General features: G+C 35.3%; 1 protein-coding gene across 5 annotated transcripts in view; it reads left to right on the top strand.

The window, feature by feature from the left end:
* Window positions 1–15,004, top strand: part of NETO1 (neuropilin and tolloid like 1) — an 81,724-nt gene extending 66,720 nt beyond the window's left edge. For 2 of the 5 annotated variants that reach the window (XR_006016754.1, XM_042032613.1), the window contains exon 11: window positions 278–15,004. The gene's annotated coding sequence lies outside the window, so the exon portion shown is untranslated. The remainder of the gene's footprint in view (window positions 1–277) is intronic. The other 3 variants (XR_006016744.1, XR_006016747.1, XR_006016745.1) reach the window with 3 other exon arrangements.
* The last annotated feature ends 2,211 nt before the right edge of the window (window positions 15,005–17,215 follow it).

The following is a 17,215-nucleotide window of genomic DNA, read 5'->3' as shown; positions in this document are numbered from 1 at the left end:
TCCTGTGATAGCCATACCTCAGTGTTCATCCACTGTTTTTCTTCTCCCAGTTTCCACCATTGTCAAACCATTTCCAGCACCTCTATGCTTTCTTCTGTGCTGTATTTATATTAGTATGTATCTCCACACAACACAAATTCTTGTCCTAGCCTCCTTCACATATCTATTAAAACAGTCCACAGCCTGGCAAACACCTGCCAGAGCTATCATCTGCAAGGTAAGAACATCAGCTACCAGAAGAAGCAGAAGTTGCTGCTTCCATCATTTTCTTTCCCAGGAAAAGGAATTGTGCTGATCCACAATCTCCCAACAAGGTCACTATGGGAAAAAAGGGAAGCTGCTATCCCCTTCAAGCAATGAATTGTAACTGGGAGAAGAGAGACAATTTAAGAAGCCCATGATGAAAAATGGAATGAGCAGGACTGCTTAGATTTCTTTACCAAAGTAACAGGCCTGACCAGCACTGTGCAGCATCATTTCATCTCTTCATTCTCAGATAAAGGAAAACAGCAATTCAAGCCTTCTTTATCCCAAGGAGAAGGATGCCACAACTGTGAGTACCAATTCTATTCAGAGCTCTTCAAGGATTTAACAGCTTCTTGCATAAATGTAGGCAGACAAGGACTTACTGGGCCTATGAGGGTAGTCTTTTGCTTCCACATGCAGCATCAGCAACATCTAGCTATTTAGATCTTTTAAGTTTTCCATTATTCAGTGAGTCCTCCTGAGTTCCAGAAAGGTACATAATAAACACACTTAGCTACTTAAAAATTAGTGGCTTTACAGGAAAGCAACTGTTGGTATTTAGTTTAGTTGGATGTGAAAAGTACCCATGGCACTTGAAGCAACTATTAAGAAAAAAATAGGTGCTTTTTTTGCACAGATGCTAGACTGATGTATCTGGTTCAGTGAACCATTCACCTGGATCAACTAAATGAAAACACCTTCCATCTGAAATTTTACTTCTAAAACTGCACTGCCTGATTCATGCTTTAGTCACATCCTCCTTCTAGATCCTGCTTTTTTCTGAGTTCAGTGGAAGTTTTAGTTAGGAAAAATCAGTTTGTTGAAAGTGAATGACTTTCACTGTCTTTAGTGAAGCCAAAAATATGATTTATACTGGGGAAGGAGAGCTTCATTCTCATTTCTTAGTGCTAGAGGAGTTTTCAACGCAAGTAATCTGCTCTTTCCCTTTGTTTTAAAAATCAGTGATTCAAAGAAAAATTAATGCGATAAGGTGATACATGTAAGTTTGAGAAGGGAAGTAAAACAATGAAAGAGAACACTAGAAATCTAAATTAAGCATATTTTCCCAATGATCAAAGCAACAACAATATTTTCAAAAGTTACAAGGCTAACAGTTGAACCCTTATTTATTATACAAGCCCAATCCTACCTTTCAGTTTTGTAATAAATTTCATATTATCGTAAGATAAAATTCAGCTGAGGAATAGGAGTGATTTTATATTTGTATACCAATTTAAAATTTAACACTTAAAAATCTTTAAGGTGCTGATATCCTTTATTTTAAAGACAACTGGTTTTGCTGGTCAGAAAGAATTACTGTCTTTCTTTTTTTCAGAGCCAAGTTTCTGCATTTTGAGTTTTCCTTGCCAAATGGAAGACGTTTTTAATTCCTTTCCAACTTTTTCACTCCCACATTCTACTGACTGATTTTGGTGTAGAAAACACCCATGGGGTGATTTTGTTTGATATTCTGAGCATATCTGGCACCTCTTTAGTAATGAAACAGTACAGTAAAGCTCTGCCTGCAGGAAGAATTTCTTCAACTGTTATCTAAGTTGCATGGCAAAGATCCAGTCCCAGAGACTTGTGCTGTCATTTGAGAATAACTTTAGTGACACAAAATATCTTGTTAGTTTTCAGTGTCTTGGTAGAAAGTCTACACTAATCTAGGCAAATATTATTTAACTATTAATTATTTAAATTTTACATTTTTAGAATGTCAATATGGCACCTCCACTTGTTAATATTGCCATCTCTTTGGTGATTGAAAAAGAGAGTAATGTTAACATGGAAAACCTAGAGATAATAGCAGAAGGTGGCAAAGATTATGTGACATTTTTATTAAATATGCTACAGTTTTCAGGTCTGTGATTGTTTTCCTTAAATTCAGCTAGAATTCTTAGTTTTACTTATCCCTTTTGTGATGCAAACTTTGTAGTCTTTATATGTCTATCAGATTAGCATCTCTTTTGCAGCTCAGTAGCTTGTGGGGGCTCAAAAAGAAGAAAAAATATTTCCTGTTCTGGGATATAATATACAGCTTTATAAAAAAGTCTATCAATTATCATTAGAGTTTAGCTGGATCACAATGTGCTGCTAGAAAATGATTAGATTTGATATGCATAAAAATAAAATTAGGAAATTTCTCTAGAAGTTCTGCATGATTTTCGTTCCCTAAGATTTTATTATTCAACTGCATTTGATCAAAAGATAGAAACCTCAACAGGCATAAACGTTTATGAAAATCTCAATAGGGACATAAACCTTATATAGCATGAAGTTTTAAACACACATCTGTTTGGAATATATGGAGAAAAGAGAGGGAATATTTAGAAACTTTTAAAATGCTTTTAGAAAATGAGTGCTGCTTCCATCTCAGAATTAATCAAACAGATTTTCCACAGGCTCCTTTCTGTAAAATCTGTGCGTTGGGATGAACAATCCATTTAAATGAGAGGTATAAAATGAAATATTTAAGAAGGAACAGAAGTAGATCATCGTAGTGAAAGTGTTTGGAAGTATGGTGTGTGATTCTGAACCTAGTAAATACACCTTGAAATACTACAAAATTTAAGTCCCTTTGGTTTCCTTACTATAAGGCGTATGATTTAAAGCTGTGACATACCAGGGGCATAATAGTCAATTAAGTAAATAGGAAGTTTCTTTCTTAGAGTTCCTGAATCAGAATCTTGTCATCCAGCCTCTGAGGCTCAGCACCTTCTGTTGCTGATGGCACTAAATGAGCTGATAATTCAGAAGGCTCTTTGTGACAGACCGCTTGTCATTTTGGTTAGGACTCCAAAACCCGCCTCCAGCTATGATGGTAATAACAGAAGTTAGTGGGTGATGAAAAATTTGGTTCAGTTAACCCTTAACTACATATCTATTTTGCCTTTTATCTGTCTTTACATTTTACCAATTAAAGTAGAAATTAGAGGGTAGCTAATTTAATTTAAAATATGTTCTATCACTCTATCTGGATTTTCTTTAGCATTCTTGAAACCTGTTTGCTGATAAACACCTATCAAGTATTTATTATTTAACATTATGGCTCAAATGACTTTTAGCTTGAGCATGAAGTTCTGAAGATTTAAATTTTGTTATCTCACCTCACTCCTTGACATTTATTAACATTTCAAAGCTCTCTCAGGATCTGCTATCCAGTTTGGAGATGACTTTTTTCAGTGCTGAATACCAGCCATGTCAGAAGTAAGAAGAAAAACTTTGCATCTGAAGATTAATAATCCATTTTCTCAATGCAAAGAACAATCAGAGTACTAGAGCCACACTTCTACTGCTAGGGGAAAAAGAACTCTAAAATTTCAACTTGCCAGGTTGTATTTTTGCTATGTGAAAAGAGTCCTTGTCTTCAGTTTCGAAGTGCATTCAGGAAAAAGTGGAAATCAAAGGAGGATGATAAAGAAAAAAAATCATGCAAAACCCCAACAGTGGTAAGTAAATAAATAATTGTACACTTGTGCCTAAAATTAATGTACAGCATACCATGGGGTGGAGCCTCTACTGCTCCTTTTGGATAACTTGCAAATCCTCTAAGGAGTTTATGGTGATTGTTTTTAGACCTGGGTCAGGTATTGTTTGCTAACATGTTAGTTAAGTTGTGCTCATCTACTTCTAAGATTTATGGACTCCCTACATTCCTAAATGCTTTTTAAAGACATTGGTCAGACAGTTCCAACAATTTCCACTACTTCACTTATTTTATAGATCATATATAGATCATGTATAGATCACAGGAACTCCAATATGGAACTCCTGTTGAGACTAGCAAAAGATTGCATAGCTATGGCATCTCGTCAGTATTTAATCATAGAGCATTGTTGGAAAAGTGGGGGAAAATACAGTGATGTATTGTAATGTGACATTCAAGGACACCATCCACAGAACCCTAGAATAGGACCTTTTAGCGAAAATGCAGTATGGAGTCACCTCTAAGGATCTTTCCTTTGTCCTTTTTCATATGCTGATTTCTAAAATAATAGCAAATATTGTGAAGGAGAAAGAGAGAACAAAAGCATAAACCAGATTTTTTCTTTTGTCATAATAATAATGCTTATCTCTATGTCTACTGCTTGGGTAATGTATTGTTTGGGAAGAATTCTGTGCTGGTACAGGCTTTCAATCATAACATGTAAGGTTGATGCTTATGCAAGCCTTCTGCAAGATTATTGATGTTTCATAAAATTCATAAATCCAATAAACATGATATGAGAATATTACAGCATTTTGCCTTTGCTGTTTTCAACAGGAAATGCATTCTAGATTAAAAAAATCTGCAGAAAGCTCAAGTTTGAACAAAAGTCATGAATCTCTCCCCACTCCAAACCATGCATATTGTGGAGTTAAATGCAGACTAATTTGTTAAAATGTGGTGCATATGCTGACATATGCAATCAATTTTCTAATGTGGCATGCTTTCCATCACTTAGTATGCATATCTCCCAGGTACATGGACACTCTATTATGAACAGAGGAGCTTATTTGGCCCCAGACAGCAATAAGCAGTCATCAGCTTGCTGAAAACTGCAAATGTGCCCAAGCTAATGCTGCAAGTATTTGGACTGATATTACACAAAGAAGTTGGACAGAGAAATACAAAGGAAGGCTCTCATCCATTTCCAGAATATTTTATGCTTGGCATTGCAAAACATATTTCAATTTATATGATGATGAACATATATTAAAAAGACTTATCCATTCACTTTCTGAAGGCAGTGTTTTATTCAGGGGGAAAAAACATGCAGCTAAAATGTCACAATGCTTAGGAAACATCTACTCAACCAGATCATGACTAAGGAAACTCCACACTAACTTTATTTGTATTTTGTTCATGGTTTCTGTTTCTTTCAATCCCTCTTAATTAATGTTAAAAGCTGTTAGTCAAAGGTATGTAATGTCTCAAAGCTGAATCTTGATTCAAGATCTTGTATGGGTTGAACCATTTCTGGCTTAAGCACAACAGAAACCAGAGGAAAGATGGGTACTTGTCATTTCCCCAGCCTGCGCCACTTCACGGAGAGTAGGGAAGGAAACAGCCTCAGCTGAAAAACTTCAAGAGTTTTTTTAGACTTCTTAATTCATCAGAAACCAAAGTACTGTAAATAAAGTCCCACTTCTGTAAAAGTGCTTCTTTGCTGCCATCAAAAAGAACATGAGAGGCAGGTTACGGCTGTCTGACATTCTTCTAATTTATTAAAAGGTGATTGCTCATCTGCATTAGTTTTCATGAAACTCTTTCTGAAACTGATCTGGGAGGTTTCAAACTTAGCCTTCCACATGAAAGAGAATGGCCTGTAATGTCGAATTTCCTGCGTGTTCACTCGTCGGAAGAAATAAGTTCAAGAGATGGGACTATGCGATTACACGAATTTATTGTTTAAAACAACAAAACGCATCAGCCGAGGCGTGAGATTTTACAACACCTCCGAATAATGGCGAGTCACAAGACTTAGAGTTACATGGTAATTTATAACTTTCTAATCCAATAGGCACTTAAAACGACACTTTGTTTTAGATATATGACCTATCACCTGTGGCACCTCTCACTGCAATGCAGCTGTGTCTTGACCAATAACTTCTCATGTCACGTACACAGAGATGTCTCTCTTATACCATCTACATTCTTAACTTCAACTATATAAAATCACACTATTATATTTAAAACCCTCTACCAGAACACCCAGTGTACATTTTTACTTACAGGAACACAGGCTTGTAATCCTTTTGCTTAAGATCTATAAATCTCTTTCTATTAAGCCAGACCTAGTTTCTTCCAGGGTTGTAAATCAAAACCTCATTTAATTGCAGGAGTTTCTACTCCTCTGTCTCCCACACTAACCAGTGGGTCAAGGAAAGGGAATCCTCCTTACTCCTCTTCTTTCACTTTCCCTATTGATCTAATGAACATCTGTCTTTAAAAAGAAAGGGAATAATTCTCACAAGAGTAATTTAATGCAAGAACGGTTAGAGTGTTGCACTTGCAGGCAATTAGTTTAGAATTATTTCCATTGAGTTGAATTCACAGCTTCAGGTAACAGCATCTGAGAGACCATCCAGTTGAAGGCAGGCTCTGATAGTGCTTTCTGTCTTTCCATGTTTCAGTTCTGCTATTCCAGTAGAATTTGGAAGCTCCTGCTTCTGTGGGCTGGAAGAAAATCCCTACAGAAGAAGAGATGCTTCACAACATATGCCTTAGATAGCAGATTCCCTTCCTCTCAGCTCAGCCACTCTCACAGATGACTAAGGTCACACAGGTGGCAGTAATCAGTAGCAGTTCTGGAGGAAAAAGACCCTCAGGTGGTGTTGGAAAAGGGAAATGGAGGTCTTGTCTTAGTGCATTATTGCTGCTCCTTCACCAGTAACAACTGATAAGTCATCTTGCAACCAGTGAAAAGGAGAGAAGTTTTCTTTTGTCAACCCCTCCTTATGTGAACTTACACCTTATCTGAATTTACAGTAAGTGCTGACTTACTGGCAGAGGGGATTATAAGGACAAGGGTCTTTTTCTATCAAATAATTTTTCATTTTCACTTATTTTTCAGGGAAAAGTTCAGTATTTATTGTGTTCAAATAGAGCTACCTTGTCACCAAGGTTTTTAGACACCTCAGATTTTAGTGCAGGACAGGTTTTAAACACTTCTGTAGGGTAGTCAGCTTCTGTTGGAAAGCTCAATGTCCAGTATTGTTATTTCAATGAATTTATAGTCAAAACTACTCTCCTCATGAATACTTATTTGTTTTGATCAGGTCAAAACAAACTCAATTACCTGCCTCTGTGATGGATTTCAATAAATCTTTCTTATTTCTTTTTGCTAAAATGGGAAGATGAAGGGAAGAAGGTAACATTGTATCTGAAGTCAGTTTCTAATTCAATTAGAGCTTCATCTTGGCCCCATTGAACTCACTGGGCTTTTTGCCACTAACTAATAACGTTAGAGTCAGACTCATAAGATACAGTTTCTTATTTCTTCCAGATAACCAATTAAAATATTAAATATCTCGGGGTGAATGCTTCCTTCTCATCCACATGTTCTTTGATATTGTGTTATTGCTTTTTCTTCTGTCCTTCAGTAAGTTTTAATTAAGAGTTCCTTTGTGTGTAGATGAAGGGGGGATGTTTTATTTTAAAACTTTTCAGGATATGCTTTAGTTTTGATGGTTTCTAAAGAGAGAAAAAACAGGAACTTTTTTTTCTAGTGGAGGCCTAATCTACCAAATATGCTTGCCTGAGTATGAGTTGGGAAATGAGATGATGAATAAGGGGTATGAGAGCAAACATACACTCTCTCTCCTCTTTTAATTTAAAAAAGAGAAAAAAAGGAAAAGAATGTATTTGATCATTAAAAATCCTAGCTCATCAGACTCTCCAGAGAAAATAAATCTCCTTTATATTTCACAAAATGTCCATTGTGAAAACAAGATTAATATTACTGATAGCTGGATTAATTTCTGAAGTCTCATTAAGTTTATATCCATTCATTCTTTTTAAATCTGTCAGATCAGTTCTTACAACAGGGACAACTGAAAATAAGGCCTTTAGATCCAGTTTGTAGCATTAGTTGCTATGTCTGACAATACAGGTGAAAGGAATGTGATATCAGGGACTACAGATTCAGATAAAAGCTTGAAGCAGGAGATGTGGGCAAAGAGGCACCTCTAAAATGTTCTTGAATTCTGGTATACACTTGTACAAAGAAGGAAGCTATTTGAGTGGTGGAGAGAAGAAGGGAAAGAGAAAGGGAATGAGGAGGCTGAAGGGGGGACCTCATTGCTCTCTACAACTTCTTGAAAGGAGGTTGTAGTGAGGTGGGAGTCAGTCACTTCTGTCATATTTCAGTCTAAAGGATGTGAGGAAATGGCCTTAAGTTGTGCCAGGGAAGGTTCAAATTAGACGTTAGAAAAAAGTTTATCACTGAGAATGGTGGTTAGGTGTTGAAATAAGTTGCCCAGGGAGATTGTGGAGTCACCCTCTCTGGAAGCCTTCAAGAGGAGCCCAGGTTTCTCACTTGGGGATATGGTTTAGGGGTGATTATGGTGGTGTGAGGCTGATAGCTGGACTAGGTGATCTTGAAAGTCACTTACAATATTTATGATTCTGTGTGACTCTGGCTTGATTTTCCTTCAGATTTGTTCTGGTGACCATATACTTGGGTGACAGTGTATGTACCAGTAGTATTGCCTGGCTAATACTTGAAAAAAGGTGTATTATCCTCCATTCAGGCAAATATTTGAAAATCATAACTTTGGTCTAAGCAAAGATTTTGCACTACAGTTATTGACTTGGGCCTTATGTGCAAGGCCAAAAATATTCCAGTTATCTCTCTTCTGTGCAAGTACACACTGCACATTGGTATATGCAAGATGGTAACTGAAGGCCTTTCTAGAGCATCTGAAATTACGGAAAATTTAAATTTTTACTTGGCTTTAATAACAGTAGGGGACTAGAAGGGGAGAAAGTGAAATCCTACCCAATCTACTGATGTAGAGAAGATAAAACATTATTTCTAATGGTGTGTTATGTCATTAAGTCTACTTTTTCATTTTAAAAACCTAAATTACAGGGTGTAGGGTGTTGGAGGCATGACAGCAATTCCCACTCCTTGTAAGAATTAAACTGCTGGCTGCTTACAAGGTTTTCTAATGACAAAACTGTCTTCCAAATACATTATGGCCTTGTTTATTGATTTATCTAGGTCTCTAAGGAATATTACAGACTGATCTGAAATGTCTGTCTCATGTATATTGAAAGACTTAAAACTGCTGAAAACAACTATCTGATGTCTGAATAACTTTGTTTAATTGTTGACTTTAAAACTAGCTTAAAGAATATGTTGGATGTTATCATCATTAACTTTTCCCTCTGAGGAGGGTGCTTGAGTGTTTTCCTGCACATTTTAAGTTCCTTGCTCTAGATGTTGTAAGGACAAGGAAGAATCTTTTTCAATACATTGTGCTGTGAAGCCCTCTCCAGTAAAGCATTTCATCTTGACTAATATTATTTTCTTTTGCCTGAAAATCAATGTACAGTCTTTTCTATGCACTGTACATCCTGGACAGCTTCCAGGGTTTGAAATCTGGCCAGTGTCACTGTAAGACTCTAGGGGCAGGAATGTAATATTTGTTTAGTTAAGTCAAATGGGAACCATAGATCAAGATATTATTTATAATCCAATGGCACAGGTTAATTTTAGTAGCCAAGCTATATATGTGTCAAGCAAGCAGTTGCTAAACCTTGCTTAAAGAGCTTTGATATCTATTGATCTTGCTGATTGTAACCATGCCTTTCATCTGAAAGTGATAAATGGATAAATTGAAAACCATGTGAAAGCAAATTAATGCCTTTTATTTAAACAAATAGATGGGAAACTATTTTGTCTATACTAGCTCCAGACAACAGCATTTAAACTGCATGAATTTTCTCCTTTTTTCACCTGATCCAGGTGGTGGATGTTTTCATTTTCTCTTTAGCCTATGATTTGAATGAAGCAGTGCTGAGTAAAATGAATTTCAGTAAGAATGAAGGGATGGAAAAAAGATACTGAGTTAAACTGAAAGCAGTCCTTGGAGTTGTTCAACAGAGTTGCAATTGGGATAGCTTTTGTCTTACTAAATACTATATTCTAAGGTAAAGTAGTATATCTGGCCAGAATTTTTAGGTGGAGGAGAAAAAGAAATACATGTTAGACTCAAATCAGGTGTTCCTTGATGTTGATCATGACTATGTGAGTTTCAGATGTCATTAAAGTTATCCTGTAGTGCAAGCAAACTTTCCTTTGACAGAAACTGGCAAGATTTGAAAAATTACATGTTTATTTTGCAGCAAAGTAATCAGGTGCTTTTGTCTTTTTTTTTTTTAATTCATCAAGGCAAAGAAAGAGGTACAAACTATATTATTTTGTTATAATATTAAGATAATTTGGAGAGAAATACGTGAGCCCATGGTGATTCATATCATGGATCCAAACATGAGGTTTTTCTGTATATTGGGAGAGTCCTTGGATGAGCAAGTTTTTATTTATACATATGCAAAATAAACCTATTCCTGCCATATTTTGATGAGGAGATTTAAGATCTGCTTCCTTTATCTCTAAAATTAATGAGTATAAGAATTGTCAGCAGGCTTTTAAGTTGTTTAAAACTAAATGTGCGTGGTCAAACAGTATTGCAGAAATGTCTCTGGTAAAAAAGAAGTAAAACTCAAAGTGTGAAACTTTAATGTGTTTCACTGGCTTTGTGGGAGGATGGTGGCAGGTTTGCAAGCATTTATAGATCAATGAATGTGCTGACCTTCCAATAGCAAATACTATTGAAATTACAGCAAACTTCCATTGATTTTTTTAAGTCCTTGAATATAACTTTAGAAATATCTTTATCGTAAGGTACATGGCAATTTGGATGATATTTTTTAGTAGAACAATTAGTAATTGGGTTAGAAAAAATGCTTCAACTTTTGAGCCATTCTTGTCAATATGAATAATCAGGGTAAAATAATGAATAATGCTAATGGCAATTTAATGAAATATGAGTAGTGAATAGCACTAGAGATCTTTTGGAATGGCTGATCTATCCAGTACTTCATCAGAAACACAATTTTTAAACAGTAATATAACAAACTATGTTTGTTTCAGATTTTTATTTTATATAAGACTGATCTTAATACAGATATATTTTATATCTGATTTAATAACACTATACTTATTCTATCCATTTACTGTCTGTCTGTCAAAGTTTGTGCTAGCATAACAATCCCAATTCACATCTGCAGTTTCCGAGAACTTAAAGGTATTATTCCTGTTTGTAATATTTTTCTGCCACTTTTCATTATTTATGAACTGGTGGTGCTTTCTGGTGCAAACTGAGAAAACACTTTGAGAAATGTCACCTGTTTCCTTATCTGTTAATTTAAAAAGAAGTACAACAAAAACCTTATATATTTAACTATGCTATAATCTTTTAATTTGTCCTTCGTAGTCAGGTTCTAGACTGATCTCTCCAAAAGCATCAACATGCATCTGTTCATTGGTCAAACCAGAGTCTACACTGTATTTCTGAAGTGTGTCCTGAACAACATAAATTTCTTTGGCTCCACTTGTTCTTGCTGTTTTCTCATTAGGATGCCTAAGGATTTTCACTGAATTGGTGGGATTGACTATAACCAGGAACTGAAAATGCCTCCATTTAAAGTTTTCTTGTCGCTGAAAAAGACCTTGACTTCACGTTTCAAATTCCAAACGGAATGGCAAGCTAAAGCGAACTTGTTCAGCTGAAATTGCCGAGATCTTAAGTACTCCAGGCTACTGGAAAGACATCCTATCATTAATCCTGCATTAATGAAGAGAATGGACTTAGGGCATGATCCAGAGCCCATTGTAGTCAATGGGAGACTTTTTCCATTGACTTCATCGGGGTTTGGATCAGGCCTTTACTTCCTAAAATGAATAAACTCCCAGCAAAATCTGCGATAAGCAAGTGGCATCCTTTTCTGAGATCTTAGAAGATACCGAAGACGATAATACTCACACTTCACCCATGAATATGGCTGTGTATGTGACTCACTTCTCATGGGGAGCACCGAGTTTATCTTAACAGCAAAGAAAGCCCTTTAAAGTCTAAGCATTACTGGTCAGATTCAGAATATTTGATCTAGAAAGTAGGGATTTATGTCCATGAAATAAATTGTTAAATTGTGAGAAACAAAGCTGATACATTTCTGAGTATTTCTTAGTTTCCAAGGGAAAGGGGATTATTTAAGCTTAAAACTCCCAGAACTCTAGTATGTGAATTCCTGACATTCAGAAGTAAAAAGGAATGATGTCAATAGGGACTTTACTTTCTGTCACAAAAACTGTACTATGATAGTACTAACACAAAATCATCAATTTGTCTATGAGGAGTGATGATTTTCAAGTTTCTATAAAAGAAATGTCAATATGGTACAAAATTGAAGGCAACTAAAGGATTTATTTAAAAAATAGGAAATAGAAGGGAGTTGCAAAGTTCCTGTTTAGTTGTTGTTGTTGCTGTTTTTAGAAAAAAAATAAATCTTCCCCTAACTCTTGAACCCTTGTACTTTCCAAATAAATAGTTCTAATTAGGTCATGTAAATGTCTGAAATCCTGAATGCCTGACAATACAGGCTAAGCAATGGCTTCAGGGCTTTTGGCTTCAGTCTTAATTAGTTACATGACTTCTGACTTGGCCATCTGCAGGACTGTCTCTATGTCTGAGATGCTCAAAATTGCCTTTACAGATAGCACTTTTGTAGCAGAAATCTTTTCATGCCACTGCAGTTGTTTAACATTGATCTGATGAATTATGTCCCAAAATTACCTCTATCTCTATAATCATTATGAAAGAAATAAATATATCAACTCAAAAATACATGTATATATTTGAGCATATAATTTGTTTTTGCCTCTATCCTCACTTGATACAAACTGAGAACCTTAAAACATTGTGATCAGGACCAACAAAAATCTGGAGGTTCAATAGTGACATGGTTGATACAGCCTTTGGACTTCCAGAAATCCTTACTGTAGCAGTGGAGAGGGCTTAGACATTGCCAGTCGTAATTTTCACAGCTCCAAGGCAACTGATTGGCAAAGGGAAGAAGAAAGATCTTGAAAGATTTCTGCCAGATGTTCAGGGACATCCTAAATTCAGACACCCTTGATACATTCTTCTCCTTTTCCTCCTTCTATGTGAAGGTGTTCATGCTTTCCATTTCTTGCCAACAGCCTGAAGTGATTGCTGTCTTGCACTTGTAGAAAATTCTGTCAAAAACTGACATTTTTAAGAGTAATTTGTTCCTCCTTTCCTTGGCATAATGAGATGCATAGAAAGAAAATTTTTGGTTTATGTGGCACCTCTGAAAGAGTTATCTGCAATGTTTAGTTAGCATATTTTTTTTGTCAAAACTAATAAACAAGTAGTATGGGAGAGATTGTTGGTGCTTCTGAGGTAATTACAACCTTTACAGTAATTCCATTAAAACAGTGTCTCCTGGTTGACTGAAAGAGAACTTATATGGAAACAGACCTGCTTGAAAAATGTGTTTGGGAGATATAATTATACAGGGAAACTCCTCAAGAACTCTTATATTTAATACAAATGTCTTTTCCCATTTGAAATTAAATGCATTAATCTTGTTAGTTTACACAAATTTTAGGGGAAATTTATGATCAAAGCATGTATTGTAATTGGGATCATTATTTCACCCTATAATTTGTTTTCTTATAAAAAGTTCTGTGTATTACTAGGTGACTCTTGTCATGGTTCATGTCACCCTTGATTGATGTGATCCTATTTTACCCCATTTTTGCAGTTTAAAATGTTGTATAGGTCAAAATTTCTCTTTGACCACTGAAAAGGCTTACCATTATATTTTCCAAAGTTATATTCTCTAAGTCAGATTGATACGATAGTAGATTATAATTAAATTAAACTGTAAATCCCTATATGTAAATCATAGATATGGTCTTGAGGGTGACTTTGGGCTACTGGTTTTTGAAATTTGCTCTTATATTGTATAGTTTCTTAATAAATGTTAAAGTTGTTCTTTTATTTTATATAGTCTCTTCACTTTGTTTTATTATTTTCTTATTGCTAGTTCTTAGACTTCAGCAATAACACTAATTAAAACTGTTAATATATTTCCTTCTGTAATTAATCTCTTTTCCTAACTTGTACGAGAATGTTTATAATATGCCTCTTTATATTCTTGAAAAAAATCTATAATAACACTGCCAAAATATTTTGGATTTGTTTTCCTTTAAACTCAGGAAATTATTTCTGTCATTTATGTTATTAGATTTTAATTCAGTAAAAATAAGCTAGCAGACTGTGAAGGGCACAAACTATAAACCTTTCAACAGATTTGGCAGGAAAAGTCATGCAAGAAAAGTATGAATGGGGATTTGGAGAATCAGTTGTGTGAGTGAGTGATGTTATGAAATAAGGACTTTATAGATGATGAGTTACATCTTCAGCTTGAAAAAGAATCTGCATGTTTTTTTACAGAGTGTGGCAATTCAAAGTGACCAAATTACAGGGCTGTCACTAGACTTCCTTTTCAGCTGTCTACCTAAGACAAATCCCCTTTTTTCCTTTACTTCTGGTTTGGTTTGGTTTGGTTTGGTTTTTTTTTAAAGAATACAGAAACATGAAATGCAAGAATTCATTCAAGTATGCCACTGTAGTATGGCAAATTGCATATTGTCCTGGTTCAGACAGTGATCTGCAGAAAATTTATGTATTATCTCTAGAAATTTGTATTGTCTACAGACCACCTAAGAGCTGTACTCGAATCTTTGAAGTGATGTTCGTTCTGTAGCTATCTATGAAATGATCACTGTTTCAAATATATTAGGAATATCTTATTGCTAGTTTCTCTTTTCAAAATAATGTGTATGCATTAGCTGAGAACAGAGGTGAAACATTTGAACATTAGAAAGCCATGCTGATGAACAAGCTGGGATAGAAAATGAACTGAAAGCTGTAGGGAACTGAATATCTATATAGGTTTGTCTCATTGATTAAGGTTTATCTACTACAGCAAGTCAAAAGCACAAAGGAAAATAATTCCTCTCATGTACAAAAAGAGAACAAATGGATGCTGATATGGAAATTAGTTACTTAAGTAGCTATTACATACAGGGATATTGAACAAAGCACTGGCGTTTGCAAGTGGTTTTGATTTTTTTATACTGTGTGTAATGATTAAAGTAAAGGTATAAAACAATCCATTAATGTGTTGTGACATCTTTTATAAATACTAGAGAGAGATAATTTTGATTTTGTAGAAGCAATGCATGTTAGAAGAAAAAGCATATCAAGACCTCTTAACCTGACAATTTATACCCAGAAACAGAAAAAACATTTTGATTCACAGTTGAGAGTCTCAAATTGATTTATGTCCTTGGAAATCAGTTTCATTGCTCAGAGCTGATATATTCCAAACTATTAGTATATAGAGAATACTGTGTCTTGAGAACTTGAAAGAAAGTCTCAATTGCCATACTCACCTACACAAAGAAATAATACTGCTCCTCAACTGAGCTGTGGAAATGTGCTACACACAGACATACAGACACTCAAACACCCTCTTCACACACAGTCAAAACCTTTCCTATTCACTGTTTTGATGGCTCAGTTTCAGTACTTCTGCCATATTTTATTTTTGAGGAAAGTTTTTGAAAGAAGATATTCCATGAATTATAAGAACAGCAAATAGAGATATGACTTTGGCACATGTAAGAATAAAGTTTAGGAACAGCTTCTGTTTCTATAGTTTATAATCTGAGAAGCACAGCTGTGTCTGAGAAACACAGGCTCTAAGATGGTCTGCAGATGTTGATTGTTCAGCCTTGAAACCTGCATTATTCAGATCAGAACTACTGTGGATCAACCACCACCTCTTTACTTTGATAGACACACAGACCTGGATGTTTCAACAGTTTCATTGTGTGTAAAACAGCTTCAACAAGTTAATTGTGCAATTTTTTGTGGCTACAGTGGGCATCCCCTGTTTTTTCTCTAGCTATTAAAAGTCTCAAAATGAAATATCTTAATTTTGCTTTCTTCCATATCCTTAATAACTGGTTATAACAAATAAACTCTGGAGCTGAAGTTCAGTATTGTTTTCAAGTCGAGCAAACTACCAAGTGAAGTTGACAATTGTAAATGTCATGCGAATATGGTGTTGAAGAAGGCAAATACTGCAATTACCAATTTAAATTTAAAATTATCTTTTGTCAATATTCAACTGTCACTTAATCTCTCAGATCAAGACTGAAGATGTGATGTTATTGATTTGTTTTTAATAGAGAATAACTTGCCCATACTTTCTCTAGAGTATATTGGGTTGGAAACAAAGATGATGAAGGTTAGTTTAGGTTTTGATGGATAGACTAGAATATTTTCATTTTCATCTCTGAAGCACGAAAATTCTAAACCCCACCCTTCTAAGGGCCAGAAAAGAGAAAGGATTTACCTTAATTAGTTTATTTTGAATCCACTTCAACACACCACACACTGAAAATACAGAGCATAATTTTTTAAGGAGATCTGACAGATGAGTTATCAAACATCTTTTGCTTTGTCTTTCACAACCTTATCAGGTAAAAAGGAGGCAAAGTTTTCAACACAGCTCCTTCATCTTTTCAGGTACTCATCTCTTCGTATGTGTTCTCTTTAAAATTCCGCTGTGAAGTTTATGGCACTCTCTCTTCCAGACTTCTCATTTATTTATTTTCCAGGACTGCCCCAGAAGAAAAACATCAAGATGGATCTGATTTTGCATATTAATTGTCAGAGCACTAACATATAGCATAGGTGTTTCTGTTGTTATAGGAGATAAATTGCATCCTTTTGGCCTGTGGAAATATTGAAAGTATTGTAAGCTTTCATGGTACCAGATGGTTTCTAATTACTAACACCATTGCCTGGAAGATTGTTTTTAGTCACTGACAAACTCATATTATATTTGCATTTAAATGGCTCTCAAATGTACCCAATAGTTTCTCAATACACTGTCAGTAGGGACACAACTCCAATTCTATACAGTACCTTCACTGAAGCAGCTGCTGGCCAGATGCCTGTACATAAATTGAAAACATTGTGTCTCTAGTGATGTCTGGTTACCTTTTACTTCTTTCTTCAGAACAGGGCTTTGCTACCTCCACCAATAAACAAACCTCTGTCTTTAACATGACAACCTCTTACATTTCTTTCATTATAATTTTCCCTGGGCTAAGAGAGTCTTCCCTAATGAAGTGAATTACTTCCAAGTACTACAGGCACTGTGCCTAAAAATCTACTTAAAACAAAGAAAAAAAAATCCTTTATTTCAGTAGAGCTTTTATCACAGTACTGCCAAAGCAGAGTCATTATTGCATTTTGTCTAAAGTTGACTGAACTATGGTTCAAAAATGAATTCTAATCAGTGCAGGTT

This window comes from Corvus kubaryi, unplaced genomic scaffold (genome assembly GCF_017639235.1).
Source record: "Corvus kubaryi isolate FWS band 111438036 unplaced genomic scaffold, C.kubaryi_AGA036_p1.0 132, whole genome shotgun sequence".
In the NCBI taxonomy this organism is placed as follows: Eukaryota; Metazoa; Chordata; class Aves; order Passeriformes; family Corvidae; genus Corvus; species Corvus kubaryi.
Note: the sequence above shows the minus strand (reverse complement) of the source record. Positions and strands in the feature narration are given on the sequence as shown.